Source organism: Daucus carota, chromosome 3, assembly GCF_001625215.2.
Source record: "Daucus carota subsp. sativus chromosome 3, DH1 v3.0, whole genome shotgun sequence".
In the NCBI taxonomy this organism is placed as follows: domain Eukaryota; kingdom Viridiplantae; phylum Streptophyta; class Magnoliopsida; order Apiales; family Apiaceae; genus Daucus; species Daucus carota.
In genome coordinates this window covers 28,410,277-28,428,109 of record NC_030383.2, presented here as the reverse complement: position 1 = coordinate 28,428,109, position 17,833 = coordinate 28,410,277, and positions in this window count along the sequence as shown.

Sequence of the window (17,833 nt, the reverse complement as noted above, 5' to 3'; positions counted from 1 at the left end):
AGACTCGTTTTCCCTTTGATGGAATTGATTTATTTCATTTGTAATTCGAGTCGTTTTATGGTTTGGAAAATACTTTTTAAGAAACATTACCACAAACCACTACAAGTGGAAATAGAATTGATGGGTAGACTATACCCGTCATGAATTGATAAATAAGAAACAGAATGATATTCTCTCTCTCTCTCTCTCTCTCTTATTTTTCTAGTAAATCAAGGAGAAGTGAGGTAAAAATATTGTTAATCAAATAGAAGTGAGGTAAAAATATTGTATTGTAATCATTGCCCCTTATTTGTAATATTTTCAGAGCAATTAAGTTAATAGTCTATAATAATGATGCATAGTTGTATCAACTTATCTTGTTTTTGACAATTTTAGCTCGAGCGGGAGGAAGACTCTTATTGATAGCCTATATCAAGACGAGGATTCTAAGAAATCTGTTATAGATCGGGCAGAAAAAGTGCTTCAAAGCATACCAGTTCAATATCCTAAATTTTCAAAACCGATGGTTCAATCCAATATTTCCAACAGTTTTTGGTTGGTATGCATCTCATACTCTCCTAGTAAAACTATTTGCTTATTGGTTTTGTAGACAAAGTCATTATTATTGAATTAAAAAATTTCTTTTGTATTTATATCGAATATAGATATATTAGTCGACTTCTGTAATTTGTACATGCCAACTGAAGATGCTAAAGCTGTCTTGGTTGATGAAGCTGGCCAAGAGAAAGACACAACATATCTAGGAAAACACCATGGTTTGAGTGCTCGTTGGAAAAGGTTTGCAAGAGGGAGCATGAGCTTGTGAGAGGAGATATATTGGTATTTCATATGATCACACATTACATATTCAAGGTATTGTTTTTCTCATTTAGATACTTTGTTTGTACATGTTGAAGTTCCACCCTTAATATAATTCGATCGTGCATTTACTCATGCGTAACGGTTGACATATGTAAGGGTGGAACAAAGTATCTAAATGAGAAAAAAATATCTTGAATATGTATGGTGCGGTCATCTGAAAAACCAATACATCTCTTTTCACGAGCTCATGCTCCGTCGCAACCTTGTCCAACCAGCACTCAGACCATAGTGTTTTGCTAGATATGTCGTGTCCCACTCTTGGCCAACTTCATCTACCAAGACGACTTTAACATTTTCACTCGGCATGCACAAATTACCAAAGTCGGCTGGTAATTTCTATATTCGAAATAAATACAAAAGAAATTTTTTAATTTAATAATGGCGACTTTGTCTACAAAACTAATAAACAAATACTTTTAAGGGGAGAGTATGAGATGCATACCAACCAAAAATTATTGGAAACATTGGAGTGAACTATTGGTTTTGAAAATTAAGGATATTGAACGGTATGCTTTGAAGCACTTTTTCTGCCCGATCTATAACTTTCTTCGAATCCTCGTCTTGATATAAGCCATTAATAAGAGTTCGCTTCTGGCTCGAGCTAAATTTGTCAAAAACAAGATAAGTTGATAGAACTATGAATCATTATTGAAGACTATTAGCTTAATTGCTTTTAGAATATTACAAATAAGGGGCAATAATTACAATAGAATATTATTACCTCACTTCTCCTTGAACAACCTAATTGCCCTGCTAGTGAACACAAGACAACTTTACTATTTAGTTTAGTTTAATTAAATAACAAAATTATGTATGAATGGACTGCAGTTTTCGGCAAAATGTTCACTATCAAATTCCTAATGGCACTTCATCAAATTATACTGTCATTATAATTTTACATTAATTTTGAAATAAGAATATATATTATTAAATAAGTTATTGAGAGGAACAAAATTGAACTTTCTACCAGTATAAGGACCATTGTGTGGAACGACCGACTTACCAGCCTTGATCGTTAGCCGTTGCTACAGAAGCGAGCGAGCTCCTGGAGAAGAAAATCAATATATCACTTATGGAGAGTCTTATCAATTGTCATGAGTACCAATTTGGCACAAAATATTAGTCATATAAATAGTTTTGTAAAGTAATATGACGTTTAGCGGTCATGAATTGATATATAAGAAACAGAATGATATTCTCTCTCTCTCTCTCTCTTATTTTTCTAGTAAATCAAGGAGAAGTGAGGTAAAAATACTGTTAATCAAATAGAAGTGAGGTAAAAATATTGTATTCTAATCATTGCCCCTTATTTGTAATATTTTCAGAGCAATTAAGTTAATAGTCTATAATAATGATGCATAGTTGTATCAACTTATCTTGTTTTTGACAACTTTAGCTCGAGCGGGAGGAAGACTCTTATTGATAGCCTATATCAAGACGAGGATTCTAAGAAATCTGTTATAGATCGGGCAGAAAAAGTGCTTCAAAGCATACCAGTTCAATATCCTAAATTTTCAAAACCGATGGTTCAATCCAATATTTCCAACAGTTTTTGGTTGGTATGCATCTCATACTCTCCTAGTAAAACTATTTGCTTATTGGTTTTGTAGACAAAGTCATTATTATTGAATTAAAAAATTTCTTTGTATTTATATCGAATATAGATATATTAGTCGACTTCTGTAATTTGTACATGCCAACTGAAGATGCTAAAGCTGTCTTGGTTGATGAAGCTGGCCAAGAGAAAGACACAACATATCTAGGAAAACACCATGGTTTGAGTGCTCGTTGGAAAAGGTTTGCAAGGGAGCATGAGCTTGTGAGAGGAGATATATTGGTATTTCATATGATCACACATTACATATTCAAGGTATTGTTTTTCTCATTTAGATACTTTGTTTGTACATGTTGAAGTTCCACCCTTAATATAATTCGATCGTGCATTTACTCATGCGTAACGGTTGACATATGCAAGGGTGGAACAAAGTATCTAAATGAGAAAAAAGTATCTTGAATATGTATGGTGCGGTCATCTGAAAAACCATACATCTCTTTTCACGAGCTCATGCTCCGTCGCAACCTTGTCCAACCAGCACTCAGACCATAGTGTTTTGCTAGATATGTCGTGTCCCACTCTTGGCCAACTTCATCTACCAAGACGACTTTAACATTTTCACTCGGCATGCACAAATTACCAAAGTCGGCTGGTAATTTCTATATTCGAAATAAATACAAAAGAAATTTTTAATTTAATAATGGCGACTTTGTCTAAAAAACTAATAAACAAATACTTTAAGGGGAGAGTATGAGATGCATACCAACCAAAAATTATTGGAAACATTGGAGTGAACTATTGGTTTTGAAAATTAAGGATATTGAACGGGTATGCTTGAAGCACTTTTTCTGCCCGATCTATAACTTTCTTCGAATCCTCGTCTTGATATAAGCCATTAATAAGAGTTCGCTTCTGGCTCGAGCTAAATTTGTCAAAAACAAGATAAGTTGATAGAACTATGAATCATTATTGAAGACTATTAGCTTAATTGCTTTTAGAATATTACAAATAAGGGGCAATAATTACAATAGAATATTATTACCTCACTTCTCCTTGAACAACCTAATTGCCCTGCTAGTGAACACAAGACAACTTTACTATTTAGTTTAGTTTAATTAAATAACAAATTATGTATGAATGGACTGCAGTTTCGGCAAAATGTTCACTATCAAATTCCTAATGGCACTTCATCAAATTATACTGTCATTATAATTTTACATTAATTTGAAATAAGAATATATATTATTAAATAAGTTATTGAGAGGAACAAAATTAAACTTTCTACCAGTATAAGGACCATTGTGTGGAACGACCGACTTACCAGCCTTGATCGTTAGCCGTTGCTACAGAAGCGAGCGAGCTCCTGGAGAAGAAAATCAATATATCACTTATGGAGAGTCTTATCAATTGTCATGAGTACCAATTTGGCACAAAATATTAGTCTATAAATAGTTTTGTAAAGTAATATGACGTTTAGCGGTCATGAATTGATATATAAGAAACAGAATGATATTCTCTCTCTCTCTCTCTCTCTTATTTTTCTAGTAAATCAAGGAGAAGTGAGGTAAAAATACTGTTAATCAAATAGAAGTGAGGTAAAAATATTGTATTCTAATCATTGCCCCTTATTTGTAATATTTTCAGAGCAATTAAGTTAATAGTCTATAATAATGATGCATAGTTGTTCAACTTATCTTGTTTTTGACAACTTTAGCTCGAGCGGGAGGAAGACTCTTATTGATAGCCTATATCAAGACGAGGATTCTAAGAAATCTGTTATAGAGCGGGAGACAAAAAAGTGCTTCAAAGCATACCAGTTCAATATCCTAAATTTTCAAAACCTATGGTTCAATCCAATATTTCCAACAGTTTTTGGTTGGTATGCATCTCATACTCTCCTAGTAAAACTATTTGCTTATTGGTTTTGTAGACAAAGTCATTATTATTGAATTAAAAAATTTCTTTTGTATTTATATCGAATATAGATATATTAGTCGACTTCTGTAATTTGTACATGCCAACTGAAGATGCTAAAGCTGTCTTGGTTGATGAAGCTGGCCAAGAGAAAGACACAACATATCTAGCAAAACACCATGGTCTGAGTGCTCGTTGGAAAAGGTTTGCAAGGGAGCATGAGCTTGTGAGAGGAGATATATTGGTATTTCATATGATCACACATTACATATTCAAGGTATTGTTTTTCTCATTTAGATACTTTGTTTGTACATGTTGAAGTTCCACCCTTAATATAATTCGATCGTGCATTTACTCATGCGTAACGGTTGACATATGCAAGGGTGGAACAAAGTATCTAAATGAGAAAAAAGTATCTTGAATATGTATGGTGCGGTCATCTGAAAAACAATACATCTCTTTTCACGAGCTCATGCTCCGTCGCAACCTTGTCCAACCAGCACTCAGACCATAGTGTTTTGCTAGATATGTCGTGTCCCACTCTTGGCCAACTTCATCTACCAAGACGACTTTAACATTTTCACTCGGCATGCACAAATTACCAAAGTCGGCTGGTAATTTCTATATCGAAATAAATACGAAAGAAATTTTTTAATTTAATAATGGCGACTTTGTCTACAAAACTAATAAACAATACTTTAAGGGGAGAGTATGAGATGCATACCAACCAAAATTATTGGAAACATTGGAGTGAACTATTGGTTTTGAAATTAAGGATATTGAACGGGTATGCTTTGAAGCACTTTTTCTGCCCGATCTATAAATTTCTTCGAATCCTCGTCTTGATATAAGCCATTAATAAGAGTTCGCTTCTGGCTCGAGCTAAATTTGTCAAAAACAAGATAGTTGATAGAACTATGAATCATTATTGAAGACTATTAGCTTAATTGCTTTTAGAATATTACAAATAAGGGGCAATAATTACAATAGAATATTATTACCTCACTTCTCCTTGAACAACCTAATTGCCCTGCTAGTGAACACAAGACACTTACTATTTAGTTTAGTTTAATTAAATAACAAAATTATGTATGAATGGACTGCAGTTTTCGGCAAAATGTTCACTATCAATACTGTCATTATAATTTTACATTAATTTTGAAATAAGAATATATATTATTAAATAAGTTATTGAGAGGAACAAAATTAAACTTTCTACCAGTATAAGGACCATTGTGTGGAACGACCGACTTACCAGCCTTGATCGTTAGCCGTTGCTACAGAAGCGAGCGAGCTCCTGGAGAAGAAAATCAATATATCACTTATGGAGAGTCTTATCAATTGTCATGAGTACCAATTTGGCACAAAATATTAGTCATATAAATAGTTTTGTAAAGTAATATGACGTTTAGCGTCATGAATTGATATATAAGAAACAGAATGATATTCTCTCTCTCTCTCTCTCTTATATTTCTAGTAAATCAAGGAGAAGTGAGGTAAAAATACTGTTAATCAAATAGAAGTGAGGTAAAATATTGTATTCTAATCATTGCCCCTTATTTGTAATATTTTCAGAGCAATTAAGTTAATAGTCTATAATAATGATGCATAGTTGTATCAACTTATCTTGTTTTGACACTTTAGCTCGAGCGGGAGGAAGACTCTTATTGATAGCCTATATCAAGACGAGGATTCTAAGAAATCTGTTATAGATCGGGCAGAAAAAGTGCTTCAAAGCATACCAGTTCAATATCCTAAATTTTCAAAACCAATGGTTCAATCCAATATTTCCAACAGTTTTTGGTTGGTATGCATCTCATACTCCACTAGTAAAACTATTGCTTATTGGTTTTGTAGACAAAGTCATTATTATTGAATTAAAAATTTTCTTTTGTATTTATATCGAATATAGATATTATTAGTCGACTTCTGTAATTTGTACATGCCAAGTGAAGATGCTAAAGCTGTCTTGGTTGATGAAGCTGGCCAGAGAGAGACACAACATATCTAGCAAAACACCATGGTCTGAGTGCTCGTTGGAAAAGGTTTGCAAAGGGAGCATGAGCTTGTGAGAGGAGATATATTGGTATTTCATATGATCACACATTACATATTCAAGGTATTGTTTTTCTCATTTAGATACTTTGTTTGTACATGTGAAGTTCCACCCTTAATATAATTCGATCGTGCATTTACTCATGCGTAACGGTTGACATATGTAAGGGTGGAACAAAGTATCTAAATGAGAAAAAATATCTTGAATATGTATAGTGCGGTCTTCTGAAAAACCAATACATCTCTTTTCACGAGCTCATGCTCCGTCGCAAACCTTTTCCACCAGCACTCAGACCATGGTGTTTTGCTAGATATGTCGTGTCCCACTCTTGGCCACTTCATCCACCAAGACGACTTTATCATTTTCACTCGGCATGCACAAATTACCAAAGTCGGCTGGTAATATCTATATTCGAAATAAATACAAAAGAAATTTTTTAATTTAATAATGGCGACTTTGTCTACAAAACTAATAAACAAATACTTTAAGGGGAGAGTATGAGATGCATACCAACCAAAAATTGTTGGAAACATTGGAGTGAACTATTGGTTTTGAAAATTTAGGATATGAACGGGTATGCTTTGAAGCACTTTTTCTGCCCGATCTATAACTTTCTTCGAATCCTCGTCTTGATATAAGCCATTAATAGAGTTCGTTTCTGGCTCGAGCTAAATTTGTCAAAAACAAGATAAGTTGATAGAACTATGAATCATTATTGAAAGACTATTAGCTTAATTGCTTTTAGAATATTACAAATAAGGGGCAATAATTACAATAGAATATTATTACCTCACTTCTCCTTGAACACGTAATTGCCCTGCTAGTGAACACAAGACAAACTTTACTATTTAGTTTAGTTTAATTAAATAACAAAATTATGTATGAATGGACTGCAGTTTTCGGCAAAATGTTCACTAATCAAATTGCTAATGGCACTTCATCAAATTATATTGTCATTATAATTTTTACATTAATTTTGAAATAAGAATATATATTAAATAAGTTTTTGAGAGGAACAAAATTGAACTTTCTACCAGTATAAGGACCATTGTGTGGAACGACCGACTTACCAGCCTTGATCATTAGCCGTTGCTACACGAAGCGAGCGAGCTCCTGGAGAATAAAATCAATATATCACTTATGGATAGTCTTATCAATTGTCATGATGTGCTCAAAATATGATTTAAATCGCAAGTGCACGATCCTGTTTAAGTAATATAAGATTCGTTCCAAGGACTAAATTTATTTTCGCGAAAACTTAATTTCTAACTTAATCAAATTAGACCAAAAGAATTTGAGATGATTTTTATATATCTAAATTAATAATAAAATAAAACACAACACTAACTAATGCTCATTAAAACTAATAGAGTTAATTAATTAATTAAGAAAATAAGATTAATAAAACAGTGAACAAAAAACAAAACAAAACAAAACAAAAGCGGTAGATCGAATAACAATAACGAAAAGAACAGGTGCGGCCAAAAGTAAATGAACGAGAATGGAAAACAAAACGGCAAAAGAAGCAGCAACTTGACGCGAAAGGAAAAGAAAACAAAAAAATAATAATAAAATAAACTGAAGTACTTTAACTCGCGCGGTGTTGTAAAGAAACTAACAGCGAATCGAGAGGCGACACAAACTAACGACACGCTACGGCCCTTCCGGAATCAATGGTGATGCCCGGAATAACTTAAATCTCGCCGGAAAATTGATTTGACCGGAAAATCTAGCCATTCCAAATTTATATAATCAAACCCCACTAAATTCTAAATCAAATTTAACAAAAAATTCTAACACTAAATAGCCTCTAAACTACCCATTTCTTACCAAAACAAGACCCAATTAAGCCAAAACAACTCCAAAATACAACCAAACTTTAAATCTAGCCTATATAAAATATAACTAACCAAAACCCACTAACCTCAAGTCAAAATCATAAACTAAATTTACACCAAAAAGCCCAAAATCAAGAACAAAGAGAAACACCAAAGCATACCAACTAACTCCAAATCACACAAAACTTCAACACTAGCTTATCTACCAAGTCTCTAACAAAGCCCCATCAAACTACAAGCTAAAATCAAATCTAGAATACTAAACCATTGAACCCACTAATAATATTGAGAATTATAATATTGAGAACCCCTAATAATATTGAAAATTAAAAGGGGCTCAATCTAAATACTAAAAAAATGCAAGCTTAAAACATATAATTAGGCTCCTTTCAATCCACAAGTAATTTTGAGTCTCATGTGGTTAGAGAAAGATTTCATAGCCTAGAAGTAAAAGTAAGAGCAAGATTTAAGAACAAAAATGAATACTTGTATTGATATAATAAAAGTGTTTACAAATTAGAGTGCTACTACTAGATCTACTACATAAAAGAGAGGCTACTAAAAATATGAAATCCTAGGTTGGTTGAAACATGATGGGGAGGTGTGTATTTATAGGGGGAAATTAGGGTAGAGGGGGGTGTAGGTGTCCCATCTAGATGCTTCCTTGAGAATATTCCCCTATGATCCTTTTCTTCCATCTTTTTCTCTTTTTGCTTTATATTCTTTTATTTTCTTCAAGCATTTGCAATATTCCTACAAAAAGACAAATAAACAAATAAATAAGTGAGAACAAGCAATAATTAGGCATTTAAAATATACAAAAATATGTACTTATCAAACTTCCCATACCTATATTTTGCTCGTCCTCGAGTAAAATCAAAAGAAAAGAAAATAAACTAAGAAAACTAGATGCGATTCCTAGGCTCCTTTCGTAGGCGTGACGGGTGATTTTAGGTTCACCAACCCGTTAAACTCGTAGACGATCTCTACAAGAGGAGTTTTGTCTCCTAAGGGTTTACAGAAGATATACCCATAAAATCTTCGAGACATCTAGCAAGTGTCTACTCAACTCTACTCTAATTTCGTTGGTGTTAACAAAAAGCGTTTTTAAGGAAAATACGACTTAAAGACTCATCTACTAATAATCAAGTTACAGTTGTCTCTAATCTACTTGCATCGACACAAAGATTTACTAGAAATCCAAGGAGTGTAAGTAATTTAAGGCCTTTGATGGATCCTAATTGTCTAAGAACACTTTCTCTTTTCAACCAATTTTGAACTGACCCAATCTCTATCGAAAACAAATATCTAGCCAAACTTCACAAACTTTTATTCTTCTACTCTCCTCTTTTTTTTTTCTTTTTTGCATTGACTTTATTTTGTCCGTTTATTAGGCAAACAATGTTACCCATGTAGCGAGCTTTGGGTCAGTGACTCCCAAACCAAACGGTCTTAGGGCACTAGGTTTTGAAATCCCCCTACGGACTTAATTGCTCGAGTAACAAAGGCCACAAAACGAGACTAGCCAATCTACTTTTGCCCATTTATCTAAAGATTTTATCTATAAAGAACAATGGGTATTGAAGTAGCTTATTCCTTTTTTTTTCTATCTCTTTTTTTTTCTATTTTTCTTTTTCTCTTTTTTTTTATTCGCAAAGGTTCGATTCGACATTGTTTCAACATGTGGGTTCTCTCTCAGGTATCGAATAATATCACTAGACAATCTCTCCATCAAAGGTCTTGTGCAAATGTGTGTGCCATCTTTGAATTTAAAGTACAAATCGGTCGATACAAGTTTCGAAAAGACAACCTTACTTAACTACGTTCAAATTATCTAAAAGACACTACATATATATACTTTTCGAAAACATGCTAAACACCAACTACTCCTAAAGTTCGAGTGAGGGAAAGACAACTTAGCTAAAAGTATCTCTAATTTTGGATTTTCTAATTTTTCATTTTTTAGGGTTTTCATTTTTTAGAGAATTACACTAAAGCCCTCCCCATACCTAAATCATGCATTGCCCTCAATGTATGCAAAAGAGAGAATTGAAATAAGAGAGTAAAGAGAAAAATACCTGAAATGGATATGAAGGGGATTCTTATTAACGAATGAAACACTAACACGACCCACACACTCACACATTTCCTTCCCCATACCTGAACTTCACGAGGGAAGGTTCTAAGAAGAACCAAATCAACCAATTCCGGAAGGAAAGATGGGAGGAAGCTTCGAGAAAGAGTCAAAATGTGTTCGAAAATTTTTAGGCACAAAAACTTTCTCTAGCATGTGACAATCGTTCATCCCTATAGGACAAGTATCACTAATGTTCTCCCTAAACCAACTTAATGCTTCTTTATTATCAAGCAAATATGAGACTATGAAATTTTGGTCATAGGATAAATCACTAGGAATGATGTAAGAACTGACGTCATCCTTTCCTAAGGCACTATGTGAATGATGGAACAATGAGTCAAATGTCGGTGGTTCACCAACATGACTCGCAAAATCGGGCCTAGGGTTCACACTAACAATCTCGGGTGGAGTTTCCCATTTTGAACAAATGTCGTTCAATTCCCCTAACAACTCCTCCGAGGTCAACTCTTTCAACGACTCATGATATTCCCTATTGTTCTCGTTGTTGACTTTGAAATCCTTGTTGAGAAGAGACTCAATCTCACTATCCTCAAAACTAGACCATGTGACAAACTTGTTGACAATATTGACCCCTATAGGTTGCTCATAAAGCTCATTGGGTTCTTTTCCTACATTGAAAATGTTTAAGTCAATGGTCATGTTTCCAAAAGTGAGCTTCATTGAACCATTCCTACAATTGATTAAGGCATTGGATGTGGCAAGAAAAGGTCATCCTAAAATGATAGGAATTTGGTTCTTAGGATTCGAGACGGGTTGAGTCTCGAGAACAACAAAGTCAACGGGAAAGATAAAATCACCGATTTTTATCAACACATCCTCAATAATCCCCTTAGGCATTTTAATAGAACGATCGGCAAGTTGAAGGGTCATATTGGTGGTCTTGAGATCCCCTAAACCTAGGGCTTGGTAGACCGAGAACGGAAGAAGATTCACACTCGCTCCTAAATCAAGTAAAGCCTTATCCACGAAAGTATTGCCTATGACACAAGAAATCGTAGGACAACCGGGATCCTTATATTTCACGGAATTTGATTCGAGAGAATCGAGCTAACTTGTGAGGTCAAAAAGGCTTTCTTTGGAACATGAGTGGTTCTCTTATGGGTACACAAATCTTTTAGACACTTAGCATAAGAAGGAACTTGTTGAATGGCATCTAAAAGAGGAATGTTTATCTTGACTTGTTTGAAAACCTCTAATATTTGTTCCATTTGGGCCGATTGTTTAGGGCGAATGAGTCTTTGCGGGTAAGGAACCCTTGGCTTGTAAACTTCTTCGTTGGGCTTTTGAGAAATGGGCCCAGGACTAGGTTCACTCATGGACTCACGGATTCGAGAACATTCGGGCTTATCATGATTAGTGCTAGACAAAGAAGGATTTGGTTTAGGAATCAACTCCTCATTTTCATTCATGTGCTCACCTACTTTGTTATCCACTTGGTTTCCCGACCTTAGAGAAATAATCGCATTAACATTCTCGGGAGGTCTTTGATTGAGAGGAAACTTAGAATTGACTTCGGGTTGACTTGGGAATTTGTTTTTCTCGCGCTCACACAACGTGCTAGCTAATTGACTCAATTGGGCCTCTAACTTAGAAACGACTTGCACATTAGAATGCAAAAGTTGCCTATCTTGGGTTAGGGTTGTCATGAAGGTTTGTTGAGATTGAGTCAAATTAGTTTGCGATTTAACTAACGCCTCAATGCTTTTCTCTAAGGAGTTAAGTCTCTTATCCGAGTCATTAAACCCGGGAGGATTTAACGGAGCTTGACTCGGGTTTTGATAATTGGGAAAAGGATTAGGATTGGGCCTTTGAAAATTTGGTTGTGGAGGTTGAAAATTTTGACCTTGAACCCACGAGAAATTGGGTGATTCTTCCACCCGGGATTGTAAGTGGGTGCAAACGCATCATTCCTAGGATTTTGGAACATCGCATTTACTTGTTCAAGTTCGTGCGGAGGTTGGGTTCCGGGATTTTGAAAATTGTAATTAGGGAACATGGACATTTGTGGGGGAGATTTACTAGTTTCTAAAGCTTCGAGTCTCCTAGTTAGGGTAGCTAATTTGGCATCGGTTGCCACATTGTTTCCTATCGAGTGCAAACCCCTAGAGCTAGACGACTCGATCGACTTTTTAGGTTCCCTAGTTGACTCCCACAACATCGTTTTTTCCGCTAAGTCCTCGAAAAATTCCCACCCTTGGTCCTCATCTTTCTCCATGAATTTTCCTTGGCACATAGACTCTAATAAAGCGGTAGTTTGACTATCTAAGGCCTCGTAAACAATTTTGCAAAGTCTCCATTTTTCTATTCCATGGTGGGGGCATTGTGATAGAAGATTTTAACGATCAAAGAATTTCCAAAAAGACTCATTTTCCTTTTGTCGAAATGATTTATTTCATTTGTTATTCGAGTAGTCTTATGGTTTGGAAAATACTTTTTAAGAAACATTACCACAAACCCTCCCAAGTGGAAATAGAATTAACGGGAAGACTATACAACCATTTTTTAGCATTTTCTTTTAAAGCAAAGTTGATAAGTCTAAGCCTAATGGAGTCTTCACTCAATTGTTGGAGTTTTTGCAAACCGCAAACCTCCTCAAATTCTTGAATAAAAAGATAGGGATCCTCACCTTCACTCCCTAAAAACTTAGGCAACATACTAATGTGATGTGCCTTAATCTCGAAATTATTCCCATTGACGGGAGGAAGGGTGATGCACGATGGTTGAGCGGAACGGGACGGGTAACAACGGTCTTTAAGAGACAGCGCCATTTTTACTATCGGTTCTGGAACTTCTAGGGTGTCGGAATCGGAAGAAGACGAAGAGGGAATCTCGATAATCGGTCTAACTAATCTAGACGATTCGTTCCTAACCCAAGTAGTTCGCATAAACTAGATAGTAAACACGTAGCAAATAAGTGCTAAAAATTAAAACAAACAAAAAAAAGGGTGTAAAAGCGAAAGAAAAACCTAGTTCTATGATTGCCTAATAAAACCGAACTAGACCTTGCTCCTAACGTTAAGGACCACCAAAAACTCGATAAATCAATTATTATTCGGACCGGTTTGGCCAGTTTGGAGCAGGCATTGCCAAGAGGCCAATCTCCGCGCTTAGACACCAAACCTTAATCGGCCAGGTAAGCTTTCGCTTGCCTTAGACACCGAAAAGTCGGAATAATTAAAGATTACCTCGTCTTTTAGGTACCTTCCTAATTGAGCGCGAAACCTAGGGGCTAACGTCTAATTCAATTTTATTAAAAGGCTAGGGAAATGCAAAATGAAGTAATTAAATCGTTGTGGGCCAAGGAAAGAGTGATGAAATCCCTCCCCTTATCTTGTGATTGGGTTTTGCCCTTAAGATTTATTTAAAATGATTCATCACACAACGAGATAATTAAAGCGATAAACAACTATGGATGCTTAAACTACGTGTCCTAATCTAGAGAAAGAAAGAAATTAACGCACCTTAGGGTCCTCCAGCGATCACCACAATTAAAGGTACGAAAATTTTAAAACAAAAATTAAAAAAACTAGATGATGTGCCCTAAGTGATTAAATGCATGATGCGACACATATGAAGTTCTAACTAATATTTTTGGATTTTAATTTTTTTGATTTGTTTTATGATTTTCAATTTTCAAATTTGTTTGTGATTTTCTAAATAAAAAAATGAAATAGGAGAGAGATACAAGTTACCCAAGCAAGCTTCCAATACTCCAAGAATATTCTCCACTTATTCCAAGCTAGCTCATATTCCTCCAATTTCCTAAAATTCAACCAAAAATAAGTGAGAAAATATAAAAAAATAAATAAAACTAATCCGAAAAATTGAAAATTAAGACGCGAAAATTATTTTTAGTCCCCGGCAGCGGCGCCAAAACTTGATGTGCTCAAAATATGATTTTAATCGCAAGTGCACAATCCCGTTTTTAATATAAGATTCGTTTTAAGGACTAATTTATTTTCGCGAAAACTTAATTCTAACTAATCAAATTAGACCAAAAGAATTTGAGATGATTTTTATATATCTAAATTAATAATAAAATAAAACACCAACACTAACTAATGCTCATTAAAACTAATAAGAGTTAATTAATTAATTAAGAAAAATAAGATTAATAAAACAGTGAACAAAAAACAAAACAAAACAAAACAAAAGCGGTAGATCGAATAACAATAACGAAAAGAACAGGTGCGGCCAAAAGTAAATGAACGAAGAATGGAAAACAAAAACGGCAAAAGAAGCAGCAACTTGACGCGAAAGGAAAGAAAACAAAAAAATAATAATAAAATAAACTGAAGTACTTTAACTCTCGCGCGGTGTTGTAAAGAAAACTAACAGCGAATCGAAGGCGACACAAACTAACGACACGCTACGGCCCTTCCGGAATCAATGGTGATGCCCGGAATAACTTAAATCTCGCCGGAAAATTGATTTGACCGACCGAAAATCTAGCCATTCCAAATTTATATAATCAAACCCCACTGAATTCTAAATCAATTTAACAACAAATTCTACACTAAATAGCCTCTAAACTACCCATTTCTTACCAAAACAAGACCCAAATTAAGCCAAACAACTCCAAAATACACCAAACTTTAAATCTAGCCTATATAAAATATAACTAACCAAAACCCACTAACCTCAAGTCAAAATCATAAACTAAAATTTACACCAAAAAGCCCCAAAATCAAGAACAAAGAGAAACACCAAAAGCATACCAAACTAACTCCAAATCACACAAAACTTCAACACTAGCTTATCTACCAAGTCTCTAACAAAGCCCCATCAAACTACAAGCTAAAATCAATCTAGAATACTAAACCATTGAACCCACTAATAATATTGAGAATTAAAAGGGGCTCAATCTAAATACTAAAAAAATGCAAGCTTAAAACATATAATTAGGCTCCTTTCAATCCACAAGTAATTTTGAGTCTCATGTGGTTAGAGAAAGATTTCATAGCCTAGGAGTAAAAGTAAAGAGCAAGATTTAAGAACAAAATGAATACTTGTATTGATATAATAAAAGTGTTTACAAATTTAGAGTGCTACTACTAGATCTACTACATAAAAGAGAGGCTACTAAAAATATGAAATCCTAGGTTGGTTGAAACATGATGGGGAGGTGTGTATTTATAGGGGGAATTAGGGTAGAGGGGGGTGTAGGTGTCCCATCTAGATGCTTCCTTGAGAATATTCCCCTATGATCCTTTTCTTCCATCTTTTTCTCTTTTTGCTTTATTCTTTTATTTCTTCAAGCATTTGCAATATTCCTACAAAAAAGACAAATAAACAAATAAATAAGTGAGAACAAGCAATAATTAGGCATTTAAAATATACAAAAATATGCACTTATCATGTCATGAGTACCAATTTGGCACAAAATATTAGTCATATAAATAGTTTTGTAAAGTAATATGACGTTTAGCGGTCATGAATTGATAAATAAGAAACAGAATGATTTCTCTCTCTCTCTCTCTTATTTTTCTAGTAAATCAAGGAGAAGTGAGGTAAAAATATTGTTAATCAAATAGAAGTGAGGTAAAATATTGTATTGTAATCATTGCCCCTTATTTGTAATATTTTCAGAGCAATTAAGTTAATAGTCTATAATAATGATGCATAGTTGTATCAACTTATCTTGTGTTTGACAACTTTAGCTCGAGCGGGAGGAAGACTCTTATTGATAGCCTATATCAAGACGAGGATTCTAAGAAATCTGTTATAGATCGGGCAAAAAAAGTGCTTCAAAGCATACCAGTTCAATATCCTAAATTTTCAAAACCGATGTTTCAATCCAATATTTCCAACAGTTTTTGGTTGGTATGCATCTCATACTCTCCTAGTAAAACTATTTGCTTATTGGTTTTGTAGACAAAGTCATTATTATTGAATTAAAAAATTTCTTTTGTATTTATATCGAAAATAGATATTATTAGTCGACTTCTGTAATTTGTACATGCCAACTGAAGATGCTAAAGCTGTCTTGGTTGATGAAGCTGGCCAAGAGAGAGACACAACATATCTAGCAAAATACCATGGTCTGAGTGCTCGTTGGAAAAGGTTTGCAAGGGAGCATGAGCTTGTGAGAGGAGATATATTGGTATTTCATATGATCACACATTACATATTCAAGGTATTGTTTTTCTGATTTAGATACTTTGTTTGTACATGTTGAAGTTCCACCCTTAATATAATTCGATCGTGCATTTACTCATGCGTAACGGTTGACATATGTAAGGGTGGAACAAAGTATCTAAATGAGAAAAAAAATATCTTGAATATGTATGGTGCGGTCATCTGAAAGACCAATACATCTCTTTTCACGAGCTCATGCTCCGTCGCAAACCTTTTCCAACCAGCACTCAGACCATGGTGTTTTGCTAGATATGTCGTGTCCCTCTCTTGGCCAACTTCATCCACCAAGACGACTTTAACATTTTCACTCGGCATGCACAAATTACCAAAGTCGGCTGATAATATCTATATTCGAAATAAATACAAAAGAAATTTTTTATTTTAATAATGGCGACTTTGTCTACAAAACTAATAAACAAACTTTTGAGGGGGGAGTATGAGATGCATACCAACCAAAAATTGGAAACATTGGAGTGTACTATTGCTTTTGAAAATTTAGGATATTGAACGGGTATGCTTTGAAGCACTTTTTCTGCCCGATCTATAACTTTCTTCGAATCCTCGTCTTGATATAAGCCATTAATAAGAGTTCGCTTCTGGCTCGAGCTAAATTTGTCAAAAACAAGATAAGTTGATAGAACTATGAATCATTATTGAAGACTATTAGCTTAATTGCTTTTAGAATATTACAAATAAGGGGCAATAATTACAATAGAATATTATTACCTCACTTCTCCTTGAACAACTTAATTGCCCTGCTAGTGAACACAGACAACTTTACTATTTAGTTTAGTTTAATTAAATAACAAAATTATGTATGAATGGACTGCAGTTTTCGGCAAATGGTTCACTATCAAATTCCTAATGGCACTTCATCAAATTATACTGTCATTATAATTTTACATTAATTTTGAAATAAGAATATATATTATTAAATAAGTTATTGAGAGGAACAAAATTGAACTTTCTACCAGTATAAGGACCATTGTGTGGAACGACCGACTTACCAGCCTTGATCATTAGCCGTTGCTACAGAAGCGAGCGAGCTCCTGGAGAAGAAAATCATATATCACTTATGGATAGTCTTATCGATTGTCATGAGTACCAATTTGGCACAAATATTAGTCATATAAATAGTTTTGTAAAGTAATATGACGTTTAGCGGTCATGAATTGATAATAAGAAACAGAATGATATTCTCTCCCTCTCTCTCTCTTATTTTTCTAGTAAATAGAGGAGAAGTGAGGTAAAAATATTGTTAATCAAATAGAAGTGAGGTAAAAATATGGTATTGTAATCATTGCCCCTTATTT